The sequence below is a fragment of the Zosterops lateralis genome (assembly GCF_965231275.1).
Source record: "Zosterops lateralis genome assembly, chromosome: 19".
In the NCBI taxonomy this organism is placed as follows: Eukaryota; Metazoa; Chordata; class Aves; order Passeriformes; family Zosteropidae; genus Zosterops; species Zosterops lateralis.
The window spans coordinates 2,940,928-2,952,555 of NC_139779.1; the positions used below are offsets into that span (position 1 = coordinate 2,940,928).

The 11,628-nt window shown below is 47.9% G+C and overlaps 1 protein-coding gene across 3 annotated transcripts in view; it reads right to left on the reverse strand.

Annotated features, from left to right (window-relative positions):
• The window catches only part of YPEL2 (yippee like 2), a 33,753-nt gene extending 24,714 nt beyond the window's left edge, over positions 1-9,039 (reverse strand). For 2 of the 3 annotated variants that reach the window (XR_014591391.1, XM_083875063.1), the window contains exon 1: positions 8,966-9,039. The gene's annotated coding sequence lies outside the window, so the exon portion shown is untranslated. Of the gene's footprint in view, positions 1-374; positions 379-8,965 lie in introns of those variants that run through there. The other variant, XM_083875064.1, reaches the window with a different exon arrangement.
• Between the last annotated feature and the right edge of the window lie 2,589 nt (positions 9,040-11,628).

Genomic DNA, 11,628 nt, shown 5'->3' on the forward strand with positions numbered 1-11,628 from the left:
TCTCTGCTTCAGGCAGGGCAGAGAATAAAGATTTGTGAGCCAAGATCTTGGTGGGAAGCCTTGTTAAGAAAATGCCTTGAATAAAAACTTCAGATAAGCTCAGCTATGGCAGCTACAATTTATCAACACACTACTTTCACATGTGCATTGTCTACCAAGAGCTCTGTCCTCATATCCAAGTGAGGAAGAGGAGGGAAAACCTACAGGAAAATGCATTCTGATACCCTACAAGCACAGCCAGCAGCTTGTAAGGACCAATTTCTGTCTTAAATATCATTTTGAAATGGATTTAGTGGCTCCCAGCAATGCAAAACCCAACCCCTTGGATTTTTCATGTCCTAATGACAACTACATTTGAATTAGGAGACAATTACCAGCTAACAGTGCATTCGTTCTGCTGCAGAACAAAGGCAGGAGGATGAATTTGGGCTGTGCCTCTGGTTTTCAGAATGATGAGTTCATGTTCAGCAGCATCACAGGCAGTGGGCAGCAGCAGTGGAGTCATTCCACTCACTTTAGAGCAGAACAAAAGGAGGTTTGTTCACTTTATCATCATTTAGCACTGTCAGAGAGATGAGTATCTGTCACCGACAACATCATCCATTATTTTTCTTTTCTCATTCAAGAGAAATTTATCTCTGGGATGCACTCACCCAATTCAACGGAAAGGAAGAGAAATTCGTGCCTGTTAATTAATGCACAAAAAGTCAGAAAGCTGGTTTGGACAAAAGGAAGGGATTCTAAAGAGAAAGCTTCCAACACCATTTATTGTGGGTTTATCAGTGAGACAATCAGCTGAAATGTTTTTCTTGCCTGCTCTGGGTGAGTTGGGCTGTCCTGCATTTATCCTGCTGAGTTTTGATATCAGCTTCCTGATGGGAAAAAAAAAAATCACCACACACATTTTGCCATTTGGGCAACTTTTTGGTTCAGAATCCACCCTCCACCTGTGGGTGTCCAACACCCACTTTCCACACGAAGCTGTCAACAATTCAGGAAACACAAAAATAAAAAAAAAGGTGAGGAAGTCTGTGCCAAGCACTTGCCAGACGAGGCCACTGCATGTACAAGTCCATATACCAGAGAACAAAACCATCACACACAAGGCTAATTTTGAATAAAATCCATTTGCAATGCAGCTCGGATGCAAATGTTCACTGTGACAGGACAAACAACAGGTTTGTTGGGTCTGGGAGTTTGTTTTAAGGATTATTCGATTTTAAAGATAAACTTCAGCCTGTGAAATTCTTATTAGAACATAACAAATGCTATAAAAAAAAGCTGTTTGCAGCAGCTCTGAAATAACCCAGAATTGGATTTTTGGAATAATTTGGAAATGGATAATTTGGAAACACAACCTTTCTCCTTTGGTGAATCTCATTAATATAGAAAGAGTTTGAGATGTGCTGATCCCCAGAGCAAGGAAAGCACAAGAGGAATTTGGTTTGGAGAGTTTTCTGTGTCTAAGCTGTGGCAGCCTGGGTTGCTCCAGGCTCTGAGCAGGATTCCAAGAAAATTCTCAAGTTAAGTTCAGCCACTTACCAGGGTTTTCTTGACAAAAAACTGCCTTAATATTCCTTAAAGCAGCTTGAAGGAGGAAGGCTGGTCTCTAACTGGAGTTGGAATTTGATGCCCTGTTGTGCTTCCCTATGGAACAGGAGTTATCAGTGTCAGGTGTTGGACCCTCAGAGACACCTGGCACTGCTAAAGAAGCATTTTCTACTCTGATGGTGACAAAATATCCCGGTTTGGGGCAGTTCTGGAGACCCACAGCTCTGGGGAAGATGAACCAGATCGTCTGAAGGTGGGAGGGTGGGATGTACCTTGTGGAAGGATGAGCATCCTGAATTTAAACAGGGAACAACACAAGGGAAAGCCAAGAAAGGAGCTGAAACAGCAGATGGGTGAACACAACGTGCTTCACTCCTTTTCAGCATCAAGTTTCTGAAATGCACCAATTTCAAACCCTGCCTAAGGTGACACTGCAAAGAGCTCAGCAGCAGCACCACTACACTGATCCCTGAGTGTCCTTCTCTAACACCTCAGCTCATCCTCCAAACCCTGCAAGTAGGAAAAGAACATGAGAAAAAATGGAAAACAGCCAGCAGGAACTCTCTGCACTGACTTTTAGCAGCTGCATGGACACAATTACAACATGAATAATAATATTTAACTTTTTTCCACCTCTGGGTGACTCCTAGCCAGTGATGTCATCTATTCATCACTGTGAGGAGGCACTTCATGGTTTTGGGAAAAAGGGGAGGGATGGAGGGGGATAAAGGGGGAGGGATGGAGGGAGGGAGGGAGGGAGGGAGGGAGGGAGGGAGGGAGGGAGGGAGGGAGGGAGGGAGGGAGGGAGGGATGGATGGATGGATGGAGAGGGGGATGAATGGAGGGGGATAAAGAGGGATGGATGGAGGGGGATGTGGATGGAGGAGGATGGAGGGAAATGGATGGATGGATGGATGGATGGATGGATGGATGGATGGATGGATGGATGGATGGATGGATGGATGGATGGATGGATGGATGGATGGATGGATGGATGGATGGAGGGATGGATGGAGGGATGGATGGAGGGATGGATGGAGGGATGGAGATAAAGGGAGGTGGAGGGGATGGAGGGGATGGATGAAGGTGATGCTGATGGCAAACAGCATTCCAGACACCAGCCAGGAAACCACTAGAGGGCCTCAGGAAGAGCTGCAGCAGCAGCAGCAGCAGGAGGCAATCCCAGGCTCTCCAGCCGGCCACAGGGAATCCGGGACGGGCAGGATGCCAACCCTGCTGCACCTGCCGTGCTCCACATTCCACAGGCAGCCCGGCAGGAAAAACCCCGGCGTTATCCTGCTGAACAGCTCCTGGCACCAACCCCGCCATCGCTGCCAGCCTGATTATATTAATCACCTTTTAAAGGCTGGGGTTTGGTGGCTTTTTTCCCCCTCTTTAAGGCCATCACTCCATGTCTATTGTTATTCTTCTTGTCAAAAACAGATACAGCACCCCACAACAAACCCCCCTGGGGTGATGGACAGGCTTCCTTTAAAGGTCATTTGGAAAGTGCAGGAAAATGAGTTGAAACTTGAAAGGAACAAACAGAAAATTTTAAAACTCACTTCAGGTTCAAATTTTAAGTCTGTGTAGCTTTGTCACTGTAACCCAGTAAAACCTCATTAAATTTATTAATATTAAAAAATTTTAAAGGGTTCTTTACATAGTTGATTTAGGTTCTGTCAAGTTGGAGATTAAATCAAAATTAAAAGTTTCACTTATTTTAATAACCCACACCAGGGCATTTTCAGGTTCTCAAATACAAGAAGTCCAAAAGGCCCCTGCATTCCAAACAGGAATCCCTGTGTGAATTCCAGCTCTCAGCCAACTGGAAAAGGGAAAGAACAAGTTAAAAGGATTCAGTGAAGATGGTGCAGAGGTGCTTCTTTCTGCCTCCTGACTACAGAGAGCAGGTGACAATGAGAATTTTCTGAGTTTCTTTACAGCCTAAGGCTGAGCTTGGACCACTCAGTGTCAGAACTGCTCACTCATCTCTCCCCACGACCCAAAGCACCATCAGACAGCACTGGGGAGCAGGGAAAGGAAACAATTCTGGATATTTTAATCAAAGCCTTTCCTTTACAATTTCATCTGAAAAAGGCACGGGGCAAGCTAGGACAGACATCACCTGGCTCAATGGTTTATTACAGAAGGTTCCTTTAAACCTCTTTTTTATTTAAAGGTATTATTGAAAGATTATAATTTTTTACTTTTTCCAGGCCTGTCTCTGAAACCTCAGGAGCAGGGACTGGAGGATTCAGCCTCTCCAAGGAATGACTGACACCTCTGGCTGAATTCTCTCCCACTCTCCCGAGTTGCCTGGCAGCAATATCTTTGCAATGCAGAAGAGCCTGTGCTGCTGATAAGGAGCAGCAGGGCGAGATTACAGCTGTGAGCTGGCCACCTTCAGGTCCCTCCAGCCAAAGCCAGGGCCCAATTCCAGCAGAGGCCACTCCAGAGGTACCAAACACAGCAGGGAAAAGTCGCCTGGAGAAGATTCCAAACGAGGCAGAGCTTCCGTCTGCTCCCACCAGCAAATCCCACTCGTGCCACAAATAAAAGCTGCAAGCTGGGCTAATTTAACACACAAGTGACTCCATTTCCTCCTCTACATTTTGCACGGCCCCAGGAAGGGGTAAGAGTCCTGCAGCTGAATCAGCTGAGCTGCAGCTCCTCATTTCAGACCCATCCTCATGCTGCACAAAGCCACCTTCAAGGTGAAGGTCACATTTGGAGCCCCAGATCAAGGACTTTGCCAGCACCACACAGACACAGCATTTTACAACACCAAACAAGACCTTGCCTGGCTATTCTATCACCAACCTGAACTAAAGGCAGCAAGGAAAAGCTCTTCCCAGCCAACTGATCATTTACTGACAAAATGGAAACGCTTTTCATCATCCCGACTTCTCAGCTTGATCTGCTTTAATTGCAAAACAGTCTGGCTGTCCAAATAAATCTCCTATCACTGCATTTGCTGTGGTGCTCCTCAGATCACTTTATTATCTCCCTCTCTGGCAAACGCAGGTATGACCAGGATTCAATTACCTGGGCCTGCTGGATGGATCATCCATTTCTCCCTGATAAAGCCAGGGAACACAGTGAGAACGTTTATCTATCGCAAAGATCATTCCAATATCCTCAAAGACATTAAAGAAGGGTCTGCTAGAGCTGCCTGTCATGACTCACTACTACAAGCTCCACTTGCCAAATTCCCAAGTTTTCACCTGCCCACAAACCCCACCTGCTCACAGGGCTCTTCCCAGGAACATCTTTAACCCTTTCCTAGCAGCTCACCTGTCACAGGACAGGCAGAGACTTTATTTTCTACCCTGGTACATCTGATTCTTTTCTGAGTTCTGACCCATCTCTGCTAGAAACACTTTTAATGCAACAATCCCTGCATTAACAAGGGCCATGCTCTGTGGCACTTCAGCCACAATCCTTCTCACTTCCCTTTAGCAGAGCTGTGTGTCAAGGGGGCAAAGCCAGGTGAGGATTCAGAGCTTGGATCTTCACATGACAGATACTCTATAACTGAATGTAGTTTAAGAAGGTCAAGTCAGCTGTTGCCTTGCCAGGTTTTGTCATTAGTTCCTCCTGGATATCCTCTCCAGGCTGCCAAGGCAGGTGAACTGAGTCACCTCACACAGTTCTGTGACAGAAGTGACGCGTGTCTGAGCTGGGAGTTTCTGGGATTCTCCTGAAGATTTCTTATTTCCCCACAGTTAATAACTAACCTCATCTTTTTTGGTTTGTTTTGTTTGTGATGCTGGACAGTCTGTTTTTAGTAACATCTTGCCCCAGCTGTATTTCAACAGTGAAACCTCAGAGGTTTCCTCTGGAGCTCCGTGGCTGGGCTGGGCAATGCCCAGGTCACACCACGCTACGTTTTGTCCTCCTGGTGCCAATGTGAAACAGGAGAAGTGACACCACTCTGCCTTCCCTCCCTCTCAGCAGATCAAGAACTTCTCTGAAGGGCAAATTCAAAGCATCCTCAGCTTTTGGGTGTTTTAGTAACCTTTGCTCGACTGCGGGACTTTCATTCTGTACAAATCATGATGGCAGTAAAAAAAAAAAAAAAAAAAGGAGTCTAAAAGAAGTGATATATTTTTGTGAGTCAGCACAACACCTGAGCAGGTGTAAAAAACCAATCTCTAGATGGACCTGTCGGTGAGCAGACCGGAAGGCAGCTCCACCAAGTTGCATTCCCATAACTTGCAGTGAGTCACAGTGCCTGGCACTATCATTTGTTAAAGCAAGAGTGAAGCAGGGCTAATAGCTATTTACTAAAAACAGAGGAGCGTGATTAGCTTTAATTAGCATTGTCAAGTGACTTGAGATTGTCAGGTACAAGATTGTGGGAGAACTAAGTCTCATTAATTATGTTATTTCCTGCAGCCTTAAGTGGCTTGGCCAGTCCAGTGACGCTTCCGGAGACCGAGCTGCTCCCCATGGCCAACACATCCCACATCAGAGGGTGCAAATGCTCCCAGGCAGGCCTGGGACATGGGGCTGTCCAGTAAAGAGAAAGACAGGAATCAGGGACATTCAGCTTATGGGGTGCAGGACAGCCACAGACCCTGAGAAATAGGGACAAAAAGGCAAAATGACACGGCAGAAACAAAGTTTGGAGATAAGCGATGGCCAAAATCCAGGGAGGTGAGACCAGGGACCAACGGGGCTACAGGGAACAGGATTCAGGTCCAGGGCACAGCACTCCTGGAAAGTTGGCTTTTTATTCTCCATAAAAAGACAAAGGTAAGAAATCCACATTCTCAACCAGCATCACACAGCCAACAGACACTGATTTACCAGCTAAAGATCTGTACTAAAGAAATGAAAAATCTTTGAGTTAGAATAATCCCTCTCTTCCATGGACTCCCCTTGGCTTCTGGAGGGAAAAGGAAACCTGTCCTTAGCCATTAGTTACTGTGATTAGATCTAAAAGACAAGACCTACAAATAAACAGGCACAAAGAAGAGGGGACATCCTGAAGGACCAGCTGACAGTTCTCAATCAAGGAGTGGGAAGAGGCAGCTGTGTGTCCTGGTTTCCAAGCAATAAACACACTCTGCTGCATCCTGGACATCCAGATCAGCCTCAAACAGCCCAGGGAACTGAACTCTCAATTTCCCCATTCCTGCCACCACTCTGTGATCCAGCACTCCACAGCTGGCCTCTAATGAAGACTTTGCTTAAGCTCAAGCAAACAAAGCTGTTCCAGTTAATGACCAAAGCCCAATGAAAGCCTGGCTTTATTGGTGTCTCTCCTTCCACACACAGGGGCAAAGGCAAGGCTGTGATGCAAGAACAAGAAATAAATGGTTTTTTTACTCCTCTGCAATGCTTTTGCAGTACCACACCAGATGAAGGACATCCAAACTTTCTAAGCTGCCAGCCAGGACCTACACCAGAGTGACCAGTTCCTTAATTAAATTCTCTCTCTCTCAGCAACAGGTACTCAATCCATGAGTCAAGGAGCCTTTGAGGGAATGTGGATTTACAGGTAGGGATGCTGTCTTCTTCAACACAACCCTGACTCAACTGCACACACCAAGCAGCAAAGAAAGGAAATCATTTATTCAGAATCTATGGATCCAGAGGACACGAGGGAGCTCAAGGGCTGTTTTGCCAGTTATTCCAATCCTGGCACTGGGAAAGATAGACCTGCAAAGAAAGCTAAAATAATAAATAAATAAGAGAAGCACTTGACATCTCCATCAGATCAAAACAACATCTCTGTCGTCCCTACAGCATTCCCAACCTCAGCTTCAAAGCACAGCCCTCACTTTTACACAGCTCTCAGCAGGAAACAAACAACCAGGGATCCAGGGTGAAAGGGACAACATCCCAATTCCGTGTTCCAGCACTGCCCTTACACAGCAAACAATGTTTACAAGGAACCAGAGGCGTGGATCCAGCACGACGAGATCTCGAACAAAAATCAGTGGGAGTGCTCAGCGAGGATGAAGTCACAAAACACATCCTTTCCAGGCAGAATCCTCTCACGGATTACAAGGCGAGCTGCTCCCTCGGTATCTGCTTGTTTACAACCCTCTCTCACTCAGCACAGGCCTCCCTGCACTGCCCAGCTTTTAAGTAACCATAAACGCATTAGGAAAAAAAATCCTTATCTGGAGCAGGGGGCAGGCCCTGGGGAAGGCAGGGGCAGCAAGGCAGGGGGCAGCAAGGCAGGGGGCAGCAAGGCAGGGGGCAGCAAGGCAGGGGGCAGCAAGGCAGGGGGCAGCAAGGCAGGGGGCAGCAAGGCAGGGGGCAGCAAGGCAGGGGGCAGCAAGGCAGGGGCTGTGCTCTGTCCCAGCTGCACCCGAGGAACACTGCTCTGACAGGCCTTCCTCGGGCTGTTTTCTAAGACAGAAAATAAGGTGAGGACAGAGCCACTCCAGTAAATTGCAGGGTAAGGCTGCAAGGATTCCACTTCTTTTATTCCCACCCAGGTTAAAAAAAATCACGTTTTGAACAGGAGCATTTCAAAACAGCAAAATCTGACTTCAAAATGACTTCAAAAATCAGCATTAAAACCTGAAGCTACAGACCCATAGCGACTTCTATCACCTCGAACTCATCTGTCCTTTCTGTATCAAACCCAGGAGTTTCTATGGAGATGCAGAACCCCGTTACCACTCCGCCCCGAGCCCTGAGCCCTCGGCGGAGCTCTGTAGAAAGAGGAAGCTGCTACACCCTTATCAACAACACCGAGCCAGCTGAATTTACCCCGCGCCCGGTTCCGCCGCTCCGAGTGCCAGAACTGCCCTGGGAGGGGCATCCCCGCAATCCCTGTGCCCCTCCCGGGCACCACGGCAGCTTTAGCAGAGCCACAGCTGAGCACGGCCGGGGCTCCGGGGGCTGACAGCAAACGGAGCTGCTGCCCTGGAGTCCCCAAAGGGGAAAAGATGCTGCAGCTCCGCGGGGTCACTGCCCGAGCTGAGCCCCCCGCGCACCCTGAGCCACCTGCAGGGTTTATGGTGAGAAATGGGTGGTGAGGAAGGGCTGTCTCCGCTCCTCATCCTCGCCCGGTGTTTTCTCGCTGATCCCGGGCCCGGTGGTACCGACCCCCTCTGGGCCGGACCTGTTGCCCCCCGCCTCATCCCCTCACCCGGCCGCGCACACAAAGGCCGCCGCTCGCCCAGCCCAGCCCAGCCCCGCTCTCCCACCACCAGCACCGAGGGCTCTCCCAGATCCACCCCAACGGAGCCCCCCGGGGATGGTCCCCCGGATCCGCAGGCCGGTGGAGCTGAGGGGACACGGGGACAACACGGACACAGCCGCGGCTGTGGCGCAGCTCCGCGCGGCCGCCCAGCCCCGGCCCCGTGGCGGGCGGGCCGGGACGTTTCTCCTCGTTGGCCGCTCGCCCCTCACGCCCTCACGCTCTCCGTGCCGCCCCTCAACTCACCGCGGCCGCCCCGAGCGCGTCCCGGCGCGGACCGAGCGCGGCGGCCGCCGACGGGCACAGACCCCACAGCGCCTCCCCCGCCCGCCGCCTGCTCCCTCCCCTTATACCCCTACCAGCGCTGAGCGACACCTCCTCTACCCAATCAACACCCGCCGGCACATAGCAACACGCCGCTGATTGGCTTCGGACGGCCGCAGCCCATTTTTACCGAGCCATTCAGAGCGCGGCGCTGGCGCATTGCTCCCGCCCCCTCCCCGCACGCAGCGGCTGCGGCGGCGGCGGCCAATGGGAGCGCGGCTCGCGCGGCCGCACAACAAACGCGGCGCGGGCTCTTAAAGGGGCCGCGCACGCCCGCGGGGCCGCGCGCAGGAGGCGCGGGGGATGCGCGCCCCCGGGGATTCTCGGGTTTCGGGGTCACGGTGCAGGGAAAGGGCACAGCTGTGATCACTTTTAGCCTGTGGTTGTGCGGTGTTTCCGTCTTTTCCCCCCCTCTCAGCCGTGCAGGTAATTAGCGCGCGTTAATGAGCGGCGGTAATTAGCGGAGTGCGGTGGGCGCTGCGGGTGCGGGGGGAGCGGCGGGAGAGCAGAGACCCAAAATACACTGCTGCTAACGCCAAAATACACCAATATTAACACCCAAAATCCACCAGTACTAACCCCAAGAGCCACCAATATTAACCCCAAAATCCACCAATTTTACCTCTCCAAATTCACTATTATTAACCCCAAAATCCACCATTATGAACCCCCAAATCCACCAGTACTAGCCCCAAAATCCAGTATTAACCCCAAAATCCACCAATTTTACCCCTCCGAATTCACTATTATTAACCCCCAAATTCACCAATATTACCCCTCCAAATCCACCACTATGAACCCCCAAATTCACCAATATTAACCCCCAAAATATACCATTAAACACAAAATTCACCATTATGAACCCCCAAAACCACTACTAACCCCAAAATCCACCAATTTTAACCCTCCAAATTCACTATTATTAACCCCAAAATCCACCACTATTAACCTCCAAATCCACCAGTACTAACCCCAAAATCCACCAATATTACCCCCCAAATCCAGCAGTACTAACCCCAAAATTCACCAATATTAACCCTCAAAACCCACCAATTTTTCCCCTCCAAATTCACTATTATTAACCCCAAAATTCACCAATATTAACCCCTCAAATCCACCAATACCAACCCAGCTTCTCCAAAACGCCACAGGGCAAAATTGAGGATATTCCAAAAATTGCAAAAATTAGGATATTCCACATTTCTCCCAGAAATCTCCATCCCACTCCCTGCTGTGATTTTTTTCCAGCAGAAATCTTGACACTTTTTTACCCCAACAGCTGCAGAGGTGCTCACACACCCAGTGAACCCCAATTAAACCCCTAAAAACTCTGTAATTAACACAGCAGCACCAGCAGCTCAGGAGGAGGTAATTTGAAGGCTTCTCCCTGCACGTTTTTATTCCCTAATAACAATAATTCAGTGTGTAAAGTACAGGTTTAATAATCTCAGAATGGTTTTGGGGTAGAAGTGACCCTAAAGTCCATCCCATTCCACTCCTGACATGGTTAAGGACTCTCTTATTTGGCTCTGGACATTTCCAATATTAAAAATATTTAATTAATATTTTATTTCTGTCTATTTCTCACATCCACGGATTAAAGTTCTACATCTTCAGGGTTGAAACATATTTGCTTTATGAGATTATTCTTGTTCTAACAGTTCTTCTGCTTAAGCAAATTTTTAGTGATATTTTACTGCGGAATTCCTTAATTGGTAATCCCTGGGAACTATAAGGGCAACGTTCTGGTTCAAATGTTAAACACATGGAGGAATAAGGCAATATTTCCATTAGCTGTGATAATTTTTGTGGCTAAAATAACATCCTACTTTTGTGCTATAAATTATTTTCCTTCCACACAAGCCGAGCCCACCCCTCTGATCACATTACTGAACCAGCTGCCAGCTGGGTTTGAGGGATTCCACAATCAGATTTTCAATAGTAAATGACATTTTTTTTCACCCCTTTTTACACTCGTGGTACAATTTAAACACGCTGCTAACAAAGATTCAAGCATAGGGTAGTTAACAGCTATTAAATACACTAAATAAAGAGGAAAAATGCTATTTTTGTTGTTGTTTTGTTTGTGTTATCTTTAGACAGCTGCAAGAGGAGGCTGCTTTGAAGGCTTAGTTTAAGCTTCTTCTTTTCTTAGATAACCTCCTGCCTTCCCCAGGCAGCAGCAAAGAGCAAACAGCAGATTTTTCAGCCTTCCAGCCTCTCTCCCCAGTGCTAAAAGCTCTGTAGTTTAACAGATCCAGACGAGGTTATCGGCAGGAAGTGGTGACAGAATTTACTTCAACTTTAAATCACCCAGAAACCACAAGAAACCATCAGCAAAACAATTTTACATCATCAAGAGGTTGCTGCACAGCAGTGAAATTATTTAAATTTACTTTTGTTCACCCCACTCGTGCAGCAGAATTTTCAGTTTCTTTATAAAAATAACATTGTTATTTACAAGGTGAATATCAATATTGTTTCTATACAAAGTTTTTTGTTGTAATAAACTTGGTTTAGGGTGGTGAAAAATTGGAATTATATGGAAATCTGGGAGCTCACACAGCTTTGAGGTTGTAGTAAAA